At 41.0% G+C, this 13,550-nt stretch overlaps 1 protein-coding gene across 2 annotated transcripts in view; it reads left to right on the forward strand.

Annotated features, from left to right (window-relative positions):
- Positions 1-13,550, forward strand: part of RABGAP1 (RAB GTPase activating protein 1) — a 176,147-nt gene that overhangs the window by 7,522 nt on the left and 155,075 nt on the right. The window contains exon 1 of one of the 2 annotated variants that reach the window (XM_030817778.1): positions 1,836-1,920. The exons of the other annotated variant lie outside the window; for it this stretch is intronic. The gene's annotated coding sequence lies outside the window, so the exon portion shown is untranslated. Of the gene's footprint in view, positions 1-1,835; positions 1,921-13,550 lie in introns of those variants that run through there. 2 annotated transcript variants of the gene reach the window in all.

The following is a 13,550-nucleotide window of genomic DNA, read 5'->3' on the forward strand; positions in this document are numbered from 1 at the left end:
CTAGGAATTAGGTGAGAAGAAAATGTACTGAAATAAGGTAGATATTTTTAATTGAAAAAGGAGATGACTAAAGTGACCTCATTTTGAAAAAAAAAATACACACACACAGAAGGATATACTCTAAAGTATTAACATTGGCCCTGGGAATGCCATGTTTTTTTTTGGTTTTTCATTAAAACATAAGAGAGAGGGTCTTACTATGTTGCCCAGGCTGGTCTTGAACTCCTAGGCTCAAGCCATCCTCCCACCTCAGCCTCCCAACGTGTTAAAATTACAGGCATGAGCCAACACACTTGGCCTTTTTTAGTAAAAAAATTTTTTTAATGCAATGTTTTCTTTTTTGTTGTTGTTGTTTTAGCTTGTCTCTATTCTCCAAAGCATGTTGTACTGACTGTGTGTATGATTTTATTTAAAAATGTATGTTAAGATTTACATAAATATTTGGGGTGTACATGAATCAAGAAATACATGAAAATATGGGCACCAAAACGTTAAAAGTGGTTTTGTTGGACATTCAGGGGATTTTACTTTCTCCTTAATACTTTATTCTTTGAATATCTTGAAAGGGATATTTTGTAACTGTATAAGGAGAAAGGAAGCGAAACTATTTTTCTGCAGGGTTACAGCCACATCTATCGTATTAGACAAATCACAGAGGGATTGCCAACAGAACACGGCTTTTTCTTACTGTTTTTTCTCTGGTTGATTGGGATGCATTATCCACCAGAAAACACTGTAGATGACTCATTCACTGGGAAAAGAGCATATGCCAGTTGGAATAAAGAAAGGGGAAGAGCAAGGAAGAGGCTGTAGAATTATTTTATAAATTATCAAGTCTTGTGAGCCAGGTGCAGTGGTGTATGCCTACATACAGTCCCAGCTACTCAGGAGGCTGAGGTGGCAGGATAGCTTGAGCCCAGGAGTTCGAGGGTGGAGTGTGATATGATCGTCTGTGAATAGCCACTGCACTGCAGCCTGGACAAGATAGGGTCTCTTTAAAAATAAGACTTAACTAGCACTTTATTAATCATTGTTTTTGTTCCCAGCTGCATTGTACATTCATTGAGGACGGGGACTTTAAACTTCATTATATTGCTGTTGCTGTGTTTCACCTTTGAATGATTTTTAAATAAAAATCTCATCTTTGAGTCACAATCTGATATAACCTTGTCCATTTGTGTCCTCTTGTGTGCCTTAAATGCCTTTAGGCAGCTGTGTTGTACCAGTGGTTTTAGGGCTTGGCAGTCGGAAGTTTTGACTTCTAGACTGGATTCTGTAACTAAAGCTAAATTACTTTATAAAAGGAGAAAAATCGTACCATTCTCACGGGTTTGTGGTGAAGCTGAAATGAGATAGCCACATAAAGACCCATCACAATCCCTGACACACCGTGCGCCCTCAGTAAATGCCAAGTGAATTTTATTACACTGTGAAGTAACTGATTTTCAAACAGGACTTGCACATGAAAGGTGAGCAGGGGGATTCCTTGCTCAAGCACTAGTACTCTGGGGTTGTACCCTTTGTTAGGCTCAATAGGTACTACCCAGTCCGCTTCCATCGTCCCCAGTCCCGGCTGCGGTCACGTAGTTGCCTGTCCAACTCCAGATATACAAGACAGTCCAGGTGCAGCTCACAGCCAGTGCACTTCGCGCAGGCGCACAGTCCTGAGGCGGCCTGAAAGCCCAGGTGGGGCTCGGAGAAGAGGAAGCTCCGCCTCGTTTCCCCGTATTGGGCCAATAGGGTCGCTCGTCATGCTCGCGGACCTATGAGACAGGGAAGGGGGCGGGGCGGAGGGCGGAAGAAGTCGCTCTCACGTGAGTAAGGGGGTGGGGGGCGGGGACAGGGCGGCTTGGGAGGCCCAGGCGGCGGAGCCTCCGGGACGGCGAGCGGCGGGCGGCGGAGGAGGAGACGGCGGGTCGGGTAGGGCCGCGTTTCCCCTCCTCCTTCTCCCACCCTCCTACCTACCAACCCGAGGGGTATTTTCCGACGGCCCCTGCGGGGAGCTAAGCTGTCTTCTCATCCCGCGGGGTCGGAACAGTGGAGCTGCTCTCAGCTCCCTCGACGGGCCGAGTTCTGAGGGGAGCCGTGATTGGGGGGAGGGGGGAGCTGCGACGGAGGGGAGAGGGCGCATGCGCAGGCTGGGCCGCTCTGGGAGCCCCTGCCCAAACCGGTTCCCCCTGTCTGGGTGGGTGCCGGTCTTCTGAGTCTTGCGTATTTGGCCCTCCCTCTGGTCCCCCAGCAAAGCTGGTTTGTGTCTTAACTTTAATGTTTTAGGCTTGGTCCTATTTGGGAATCCAGCCGCTCCCCCCCGCCTCAGTTTCTCCCCATTGCCCACTAGGCCTGTATCTGTGACTTAAGCTAGCTTGGGCCTCAGGCTGGCCTGGGCTGCGCCTAAATTTCAAAGACTTGCTAGTTTTCACTGTCGCTTTGCCATCTCAGGTTGGTCTTTCAGTCTCATTTCCCTGGCTGCAATTAAAGCGTCCTTGGCATCCCAGTCTTCTCATCTCCTTGAAGCAGCTGCCCCAGTACCTCATCGCTGTGTCTTTTGATTATCCGCACCCTTAGGGTTTTACGTGTTGAGCCAAAGGATAACCTCAAGACTTCCAGGAGTTCGCTGTCCATTGCCTGGTAGTACTTTGGTCTCTACTCTTCTGCATCCAGACTGTTTATCATCTGCTCCTGCGTTTCACGCATCTGCATGCCTTTGGTTACTCGAGAATTCTTTTTTGGAAACAAATGACCTAGGAGACCATGTTAAGTGATCATGCTGCTAGTGTTCCCGCTACTAGCGCTCCGTTAGTTTTAAATCACGTGCCAACTTGAATTTGAGGTCTTTTGACTTTCGTGGACTTTTTATCAGGGGAAAAAAACCTGTTAGGGACAGGGTTTCACAATTCCTTTTATATTTACATTCACATGTATTTACAAACCTGTGCCTGGAGTAGTAAGTACACAGTAAGTGAGTTTCCAGCTGTTTTTGTTTCGGAAGCAAAAAAAAAAAGAAAAAAAACAATGGAAGGTGAATGGAATTGTGTTTGTAACATTAAACTGATGTTTGAAAAGTAGTTGGGAAAAAAAGCTTAGGTACCAAGGAGGGCTCATCCAACTTTTTTTTAAACGAAGGACCTGTTGCCTTAGTTCAAGTTTGTATAAGGTGTTATTTAATATGTGTTGAAAACTTAACTAGAGCTTACTTATAAAAACTGAAAATAGGGGCCGGGTGCGGTGGCTCACGCCTATAATCCAGCATTTTAGGGGGTTGAGGCAGGCGGATCACAAGATCAGGAGTTCGAGACCAGCCTGTCCAATATGGTGAAACCCCGTCTCTATTAAAAATACAAAAATTAGACGGCCGTGGTGGCAGGCGCCTGTAGTCCCAGCTAATCGGTAGGCTGAGGCAGGAGAATCGCTTGAACCCGGGAGGCTGAGGTTGCAGTGGGCCGATATTGTGCCATTGCACTCCAGCCTGAGCAACAGAGCGAGACTCCGTCTCAAAAAAAGACTCCTTCTCAAAAAAGACTCCTTCTCAAAAAAAAAAAAAAAAAATAGGGAAGAGAAGTCTTTATAAATCTTCCTGTGTAGACTTTACTTTGTATTAATAAAATTTCAATCCGTGATTGATTTGTATGTATTGGTAACATTTAAAATTCACATGTAACTTTAATTCAAGATACTAACTCAGATTCATAATTAAAGTTGAAATATTAGCGACGTGAGGTGATTCATGCTTGTAATCCCAACACTTTGGGAGTCTTAGGTGGGAGGACCACTTGAGTTGAGAAGTTCAAGACTGCAGTAAGCTATGATGGGTGCCGTGCACTCCAGCCTAGGTGACACAGCTAGTTCCCATCAAAAAATAAAAAATAAAAAAACAACAAAAGATCTGAGGTATAGTCATGTTGTGGTGCACTTTCTTTTTTTTTTTTTTTTTTCTTGAAATGGAGTTTTGCTCTTGTTGCCCAGGCTGGAGCGATCTTGGCTCACTGCAACCTCTGCCTCCTGGGTTCAAGGAACTGGTTCTGCTGAGTCAGCCTGGGATTACAGGCGTGTACCACCACGCCCAGCTAATTTTTTGTATTTTTAGTAGAGACAGGGTTTCATCATGTTGGCCAGGCTGGTCTTGAATTCCTGACCTCAGGTGATCCACCTGCCTCAGCCTCCCAAAGTGTAGGGATTACAGGTGTGAACTACCGCGCCCGGCCACACTTTCTTTTAATTGTTTGAGTGTTATGATTCAGTTTACAGTTAACGCATTGACATTAATGGGTATATATTTGTTTGGAAAGCTAACCTATCAGCTATGTGCATTTTGGCATTTTTGGCATAGTATTTTGTTTGCAGTTTATAAGTGTTGTAGTAATGTAGTGGGAACAGAGACACTTGTTTCCTACCTTTTCTGCTATATATTGAGAGAACTGTATTATGCACTTTATCTACATGAGGGGCATGGTTTTCCACACAATTTATTAACTGAACTTTGTAGCCCAGCTTCTTTTAAAGAAGTCTTTGTTGGCCGGGTGTGGTGGCTCACGCCTGTAATCCCAGCACTTTGGGAGGCCGAGGCAGGCGGATTACGAGGTCAGCAGATCGAGACCATCCTGGCTGACACGGTGAAACCCCGTCTCTACTAAAAATACAAAAAATTAGCCGGGCGTGGTGGTGGGTGCCTGTAGTCCCAGCTACTCGGGAGGCTGAGGCAGGAGAATGGCGTGAACCCGGGAGGCGGAGCTTGCAGTGAGCCGAGATCGTGCCACTGCACTCCAGCCTGGGTGACAGAGCGAGACTCTGTCTCAAAAAAAAAAAAAAAGAAAAGAAGTTTTTGTTTTTTATTCAGTGTATTTCCAGCGAAAGGAAAGCATCCTTTGGAGGTCTCTTTATTTCCCAGTAGTTTTAACAAGGAATCTTTGAATACAGGTTTCAGAAAACAGTTTAAATTGGTGCTACAGGTGAGTATCTTTGTAAAAACACTGGTTTGCTAAGGTTCTGACATAGGCTACCCATAATGTTGTCTTTGTAATTTCAGTATAATCAAATATCATTAGACTTCTCAAGCATGTGGAATAAATGAATACAACACATTTTTTTTTTTTTAAGAGATAGGGTCTTGTTCTCTTTCCCAGGCTGGAGTGCAGTAGTGCTGTCGTAGCTAACCTCAACCTTGAACTTCTGGGCACCAGTGATCCTCCTGCTTCAGCTTCCCAGGTAGCTAGGACTGCAGGCACACGCCACCACACCCAGTGAATTTTGCTATTGTTTGTAGAGACTGGGTTTCACCATGTGGCCCAGGCTGTTAATCAAACACCTGGCTTCAAGCAATCCTCCCATCCTGGCCTCCCAACGTGACAACACTCTTAAATAATCTTTTGTTTCTTTCTTTCCTTTTTTTTTTTTTTGAAACGGAGTCTCACTCTGTCGCCCAGGCTGGAGTGTGGTGGTGCGATCTCAGCTCACTGCATCCTCCCAGGCTGGAGTGCAGTGGCACGATCTCGGCTCACTGCAACCTCCGCTTTCCAGGTTTAAGAGATTCTCCTGCCTCAGCTTCCCGAGTAGCTGGGACTACAGGCACGCGCCACCACACCCAGATGATTTTTTTTTAATTTTTAGTAGAGACGGGTTTTCACTGTGTTGGCCAGGCTGGTCTCGAACTCCTGACCTCAGGTAATCCATCTGCCTCGGCATCCCAAAATGCTGGGATTACAGGAGAGAGCCACCGCACCCGGCCTGAATAATCTTTCTTAGCAAAACTATACTTTAGGGATCGTTCCTATAGTTTGTTAAATAATCTTTCTTGGAGACAGAACTCAAATATTTAAGAAGTGCTAATTTAACTAAGGTACGTAAAGCAGAATTTGGCATGATATTTTGGTGCTTTGTATGTAGTTGCCTTGTTTTACTGAGTTTACATAGTTAGATCCCAGTGAAAAAGAATTCAAGGCTCAGGACTTGATGCCCCGGGGCATGCCTGAAAAAACACCATATGAACATCAAAGCTGTTGCTTTTTTTTTTTTTTTTTTTTTTTAAGCATAAACCGGTTACCCAGTCGTCCCTACCACCCTCCCCCCTCTCAGTTTTGTGTTGATCCTGAGCTCATTATTCTTTAGAAACCTTGTAACAATATTGGATAGACATTTAAGCTTACATTGTAACCATTCACTTTGACCCTAACAGCCTTGTTTCTCTTCATGTGCAAAGACTGACCAAATATGGAAGTTTGCAAGTCTTGAACACATTAGTTTATAGAATGTGGCCTGGAAGTTTCCCTCCTCTTTCCAAATCAACCATAATATTCTGAGGTACTCAGTGAGAATTTTTTGAAAATTGTTTTCTATCAGACTTTTCCCCCTAAATCCCTTTTTCTGATCACTATACAGTAAAATAAAGCCCTAAACCTACTTTCAAGTCCTGCCCGATATTAAATAGTATGTATTATCTTGGTTGTAAAGTATGAGAAATATATCTTCTTAATTGTGTACCTCTCCAAGAATTAATGCATAGTTGTTATGTCTTTCCTGTTAAGGTTGCATCAGCATTTGTGTTATAAACTACTACTCCTTGGGTTCTGTAAGTCTTTGTGGAAATAAATTTTTCTCTGTACCTAAATCTGACATTTCTGAAGGTACATTAGCAAATGAGTTTCTGTGGTAACTTTAACATAATGCAACTAAGTCAAACTTTAACAGCAATTTGACTGTTTTAAAACTTTCTCCCTTTTTCCCCTTATTTATACATTTTGGTAACTAACCAACAACCTATGGTTTATAATTTTGTTTTCCATTTTCTTAGGATGATCTTTCATCAGTTAAGGAAATGATATGCAGAATCCTTCTTTGGGAATATATTTTATTTTTTAAGACTAGTAAAGTGCAGTAGTGAGAAGGGGGAAAAGAGTAGAACAGGAGTTCTGTAACTGACTGAACAATGGAGATAATTTACTGCCTTTGGACCAGCTTTGGGAATATATTTTAACTATCATGAAGGATAATAAGAGAGCATGCTGGAAGGTACAGAAAACACGTATCTTCTGCCAAACATTCATGGTTTGCCTACATGCATTCCCCTGAAAACCAAACAGGTCATAGACAAGACAAATTATATTACTGCATTTATCTTAGACTTTGATCATCTGTTGAATGATTTGCCTGCTTACTTTTAAATTCATGTATATTGAAGAGAAGTGAATGATACATTTTAGATCTGAATGTAAACAGACGCATATTCTAAGTGGAATAGATTCATTTTCTTTATTGTAGATGAGAAGGAACTATATTGATTAATTTCCTAAAAAGAGGAAAAGTCTTTGGCTAACCCTGCATTGCTTAAAAATACTCTTATTTTTACATTTATTAGATGTTAAGGTAAATTATACTGTAGAAATCTGAACAGTTTTTAAAATCTGTACTAGCAAGGTCAGGAATATAATCTGATCTCGTGAATGAGTAGTACATTAACATTAAGCTAACTTTCCCTGTGTTCCCAGGGATAGTTTCTATTGTGGACATGGAATCCAAATAACAATTTAAATATTTAGTTTCACAGATATTGTGTTGAAATGGTATTAAGCCAGCATATGTAGAGTTCTGGAAAAAATTAAAGTATGTTTCCTGAAATATCCACGGGAACATGAGAAAACCATTGGCAAGATTTTTTTCAGGTGTCGGTATTATCACTCTCACAATTGACAGAGTTAAATGAATAGTTTTATGCACATTTCATCCCTACTTGTTACCTCTTGTACCTTTCATTAGAAGTGTGAAGTATCAAGATATAGTGGGGAGAGTATGAACTTTGGGGTGAGAAAGACATGGATATCCCAAGTCTCTGAGAAAGTGATTAAGTAGCTTATCCTCAGAAACTCCATTTTTAAATATGGAGCTACTTATGTGTACCTCATGGAACTGTAATGGAAAACACCTGATATTCCCCCCTTTAAAGATCCTATATAGTTATAATTATTTTGAAACTTAATTTTATTGAAGGGTAAATGTGGTATACATACATTGAAATATTATTCAGCCTTAGGGAAATTCTGACACATGCTACAATATGAATAAACCTTGAAGACATTATACTGAATGAAATAAACCAGTTATAAAATGATAAATATTATGTAATTCCACTGCTTATATGATGCACCTAGAGTAGTCAATTTCTTAGAGACGGAAAGTAGAATAGTGGTTTTTGGAGGAGGAAGAGAATAGGGAGTTAGTGTTAATGGGCACAGAGTTAAGAAAGGAAATGTTCCAAGGATAGATGATGGTGATGGTTGCATGACAATGTAAATGTATTTAATGACACAGAATTGTACACTTCCGTAGCTAAGATGGTAACGTTTGTGTTATTAACCACAATGCAAAACGATTACAACTTATAAAAAAGATTTTTCAAAGTTTTATTTTGTTTTACAATTTCCTGTATTTAATTCCGATATCTTTTCTAGTTAATGTAGAATTGAACTAAAAGTGATTTAATAGTTTAAAGAAGTAAATTGTCACAGTTATGGTAGGCTTAAATTTGCCTAAGCGTGAGTTTTAGATAAGCTAGTTTTTCTTGCCTTTAAGTGCAAGTAGGCCCAAGATGATTGTTTTGATTCTTTTGGTTTTGGTTTTTTAACCTAAACTGAAATTAATCAGAAAGCTTAAATTATTACGATTCTCTTAGCTCACTAAAATAATTCAAAGAAATAGCCTCAAAATTCAGAGTCAGAATGAAAACAAAGACATCTATTGTTTAGCGGTTAGTAGTGGTGGAAAGGAATTTATTTTTGTAAAGAAGGGATGGTGTTCCATTGAGTTTTGTTTGATTTGTCCCACCCTTTCCAGGGATAGGCTGTGTGAAATTCATTTGAAAACCAGTGCAGCGAAACAAAGTTCAGAGCCAGGAAAACACACACACACACACACACACACACACACACACATACACACACACAAACTGAGACTAATGCAATGTGATTTTTTATAGCTTCTTTTTACCCTGCTTGTTTAATTTTAAAGAGCTACAAACCCACAGGAATTATCCTGCTGCAGCATCTTTCAGACTTGATTCTTTTGCTGCATCCTGTCTTGTTCTTTTTCTAAACAGAGAGTAAACTCACCAGATTGGTGTCTTAGAAGGGTACAACTGGGAGCAGCATAGAGGATGGATTGGAATGGGGAGAGGATGGAGATAGGGACATCAAGAGGGAGAGAGATGCAATCCAGAAAAGGACAGAGACACCTAGATACTTGGATTTGGATCAAGTTCCACAATTTTCTCTGTGAACTTAAGCGAGTTACTCAGCCTGCCCAAGCCTTAGTTTGTCTGTCATATGAAGTTAATACCCATCTGGCAAGGTGTGAAGATTAGTAATAATGCATGTAAAACTTGTTTGCACCATGTTGGGCATATAATTGACACTCAAGAAGTAATAAGTATTGTTTTCTCTTTTGATTTAGCAAGATGATTTAGTCATCTTGCTTAAGATTCCCTAAAGCTGTACCCATTTCTTCACTGGTTGAGCAAGAAAAATAATGGGGATTGGGAGGGAAGTGGTTAGTGTTTGGTCCAAAGGGAACCCAAGGTATATTTTTTGTGATTGTGTTAACTGTTTTTTGGTCATGACGGTTGGGGATTTGATAAAGAGTCAGTCAGGTACACTCAAGGTTAGTTTTTTTTTAAGTCTGTTCATTTTAGTCTTCATCCATGTCCACATCCCCAATGCATGCATGTAAAGTAGCATATTTGTTGTTTGTTTTCCTTGTATTACTTAGACCCTACTAGTTAAACAGCCATGAAGTATATTCAACCAACCAAATTTATTGAACACTGCCCGTCAGTAAGGATATGAAATTAATATGAGTAAAACATAAGACGCCTGTCTACAAGTAGTTCGGGGGACTATTTGTGCCCACTATGCTCCCAGCATTTGACATGGTGGTTTATACTCAGTAATTGCTTCTGGAATGAATGGATTGATCAATATAGTGGAGTAGAAAAGAAGCGTTGGGCTAGGTGCAGTGGCTCACACCTGTAATCCCAGCACTTGGGGAGGCTGAGGCAGGTGGATCATTTGAGGTCAGGAGTTTGAGATCAGCTTGGTCAACATGGTGAAACCTCGTCTCTACTAAAAATACCAAAATTACTGCAGGCTGCGGTGGCTCACACCTGTAATCCCAGCACTTTGGGAGGCCGAGGCAGGTGGATTACCTGAGGTCAGGAGTTCGAGACCAGCCTGGCCAACATGGCAAAACCCCGTCTGTGCTAAAAATATAAAAATTAGCCAGGCGTGGTGGCGGGCACCTGTAATCCCGGCTACTTGGGAGCCTGAGGCAAGAAAATAGCTTGAACCCGGGAGGCGGAGGTTACAGTGAGCTGAGATCATGCCATTGCACTCCAACCTGGGCAACAAGAGCGAAACTCCATCTCAAAAACAACAACAATAACAAAACAAAAACAAAAATTAGCTGGGCGTGGTGGTGCATGCCTGTAATCCCAGCTATTCAGGAGGCTGAGGCAGGAGAATCTCTTGAACTCTGGAGGCAGAGGTTGCAGTGAGCCAAGATCATACCACTGGATCCAGCCTGGGTGACAAGGCACGACTCTGTCTCAAAAAAAAAAAAAAAGGAAAAAGAAAAAAAGCGTTGATATTATTTTACTGTGTGGTAAATGCTATAATTCTGTGATAGAACTAAAAAACAAAAAGCCTGAGGAGCCCTAGAAGAAAATAATGAACACTGCAGAAGGGAAAGGGGGAGGTTGAATACTTGATTGTATCACTAGGTTGTTGTTGGTGGAGAAAGGCTGATTGGGGAAACAAAAACACATTCCCAGCTGAGCAAGCAGCATATGAAAAGCTTGAAAGCATTAAAATGCATGACATATTTGTGTTTATAGTATGGTGTGACAGAAGAAGATAAGACTAGAATGGAAATTGGTTCCAGATTTTGAAGAACTAAATAATATAAGGATTTTGGATTTTATTGTATTTTCAGTCAGGAGCAATAAATAGTTTTGAGGAAAAGGGAGGGATGGGATATATGACCAGATCTAAGTTTTAGAAATTAACTTTGGGGGCTAAATAATCAATGAGTAGGAAGAGTCTAGAATGAAAGACTTGTTATAGCCAGGTTGAAAGAGAATAAGATACAAGTCAATGACATGAGGGATAGTGAAGAAGGAATAGATTTCGGATATGTTTTAGAACTAAAATCCATTATTCCAAGGGAGGGTAAGAAAAGGAGGAGTCAAGATTTGGTTTGGTTTGGTTTCTTGTGCTTTTTTTCCTTTTTCTTTTTCTTTTTTTTTGATGTTGTTTTGAATCTGTGGCTGTTAACCAGGATAGAGAATCTAGGAAGAAGAATCTGCTGACGCGTGGGGATTAAATGGTTTAGTTTTGGATGCAAGGAATTGGTTTCGAGATGACCATAGGACACATATAGTAGAGCCCTGCTGTGTATTCTCATAACACCCTTTACACATCTCTATTATAACAAGCACTATATTATAATTACCTGTTTACTAGTCTACCACTGTAAGCCTGTCAAAGGTAAGGAGTATCTTTTATTCCTCACCATAACACTATACCTGGTGTCTGGCACATATCACACTCTTTGATACTGAATAGAAGAAAAAGAAAATATAACACAAATACCCATGTGGAATTCAAGAGAAAAGATAGTGCTAGAGTGTTATCAGCATACAATAGAAAGCTGTAACCATGTTAGCTAATGAGATAGCCAATGAAAAGAAGGACGATGATGTGATTTTAAAAATAGAAGAAAAGGAACCTAAATGAGAACTAAGGAAAGATAGAGGTAGGAAATGGATGCAAAAGGATAAGAGTTTCAGAATAAGAAAATGGCCAGCATTTTCATTTACTTCAGCAGGTGGAAGTAAGAAATAATGCTTTGGGTTGTGAAATTTTGTAGTATTGATGGTTTTTAAGAGGTTCAGTGAAAGTGAGAAGTAACGGGGTGGTATTTTTGAGAGGGACTGTTTAGAACAGTGGGGAGTTCCATTAAAGTGGTAGAGGTGGAGCCATTAATAATACTCTTTCAAGAAGAAAATCTCAAGAAAACCAAAGAAATAAGGTTAACCAAGCTTTGGACGAGGCACTAGCACATTTTGTCTCAAGCATGTCAGGTTCAATTATTAGTATTACCCACACCTCTTATTAAGCTAGGTAGGTCACTTACTGGGAGGTGGTTTTGCCTCTGCTAATTGCACATTAGCAAATCCATGCCACTGCATGTCACTGTTTGTTACTTCTCAGATGTTAGTTAACTAGAAACAATACAAATATCTGATAGTACTCTGTCTCAAAAAAAAAAAAGTTGGAAGTTTTTAAAAAAGTAAACACTGTTCAAGAACCGACTGCCTTTGAAGGACTCTTAAAAGAGGTTTTATCATGGCCAGTTCTTTCCATTTCACTCTGTTAACTACAGTGCTTAAGAAGAGATTGAGAATGAATGTGAATTTTTTTTTTTTTTTTGAGACAGGGTCTCACCCTGTCACTTAGGCTGGAGCACCGTGCCTCCGTCATAGTTCACTGCAGCCTAGAACCCCTGGGCTCAAGCAGTCCTCTGGCTTAGCCTCCCAAGTAGTTGGCACTACAGGCATACACCACCACACTTGACTAATTTTTAAATATCTTATTTTAAAGATGGTATCTAACTGTATTGCCCAGGCTGGTCTTGAAATCTTGGCCTCAAGTGACCCTCCCACCTCAGCCTCCCAAGTTTTTGGGATAACAGACATGAGCCACTGCTCCTGGCTAAATGTGAATCTTTATTTAGCAATATGGAGATGCATTTTATGCTGGGGTACATAATTGAGCATAAAATTAGCACTTACAGCACAGAGCAGTGACTTTAGGCAAAAAGTTCATAGAGTTTTGGTATACAGGACTAATTTGCAATAAAAATCTGTAGTGATCTTTAATATCTCTGTAAGAATAAAAGTAGTGAAAGAGTAGATATAATGAAAATAAAGCATAATTGAACTTTTAGGTGTGATGGAAGAGGCTGTATAAGTGAACGTAATTGTCTGTCACCTCAAGTGACTTGACTTTTTTAAAAGAGAGGTAAGGCTGGGTACAGCAGCTTATGCCTGTAATCCCAGCACTTTGGGTGGCTGAGAATTTTTTTTTTAAATTTTTTATTTTTTTATTTTTATTTTTTGAGACAGGGTCTCTGTCACCCAGGCTGGAGTGCAGTGGTGTGATCCTGGCTCACTGCAAGCTTCGCCTCCCGGATTCACGCCATTCTTCTGCCTCAGCCTCCCGAGTAGCCTCCTGGGACCACAGGCGCCCGCCCCCATGCCTGGCTAATTTTTTTTTTTTTTTTGTATTTTAAGTAGAGACGGGGTTTCACTGTGTTAGCCAGGATGGTCTTGATCTCCTGATCTCGTGATCCACCTGCCTCGGCCTCCCAAAGTACTGGGATTACAGGTGTGAGCCACTGCGCCTGGCTGAGAAATTTTTTAAAAAAACGAGCCGGGCGTGGTGGCACACCCTTGTGGTCCTAGCTACTCAGGAGGAAGAGGTAGGAGGATCACCTGAGCCCGAGAGTTC

This window comes from Nomascus leucogenys, chromosome 8 (genome assembly GCF_006542625.1).
Source record: "Nomascus leucogenys isolate Asia chromosome 8, Asia_NLE_v1, whole genome shotgun sequence".
Taxonomy (NCBI): Eukaryota; Metazoa; Chordata; class Mammalia; order Primates; family Hylobatidae; genus Nomascus; species Nomascus leucogenys.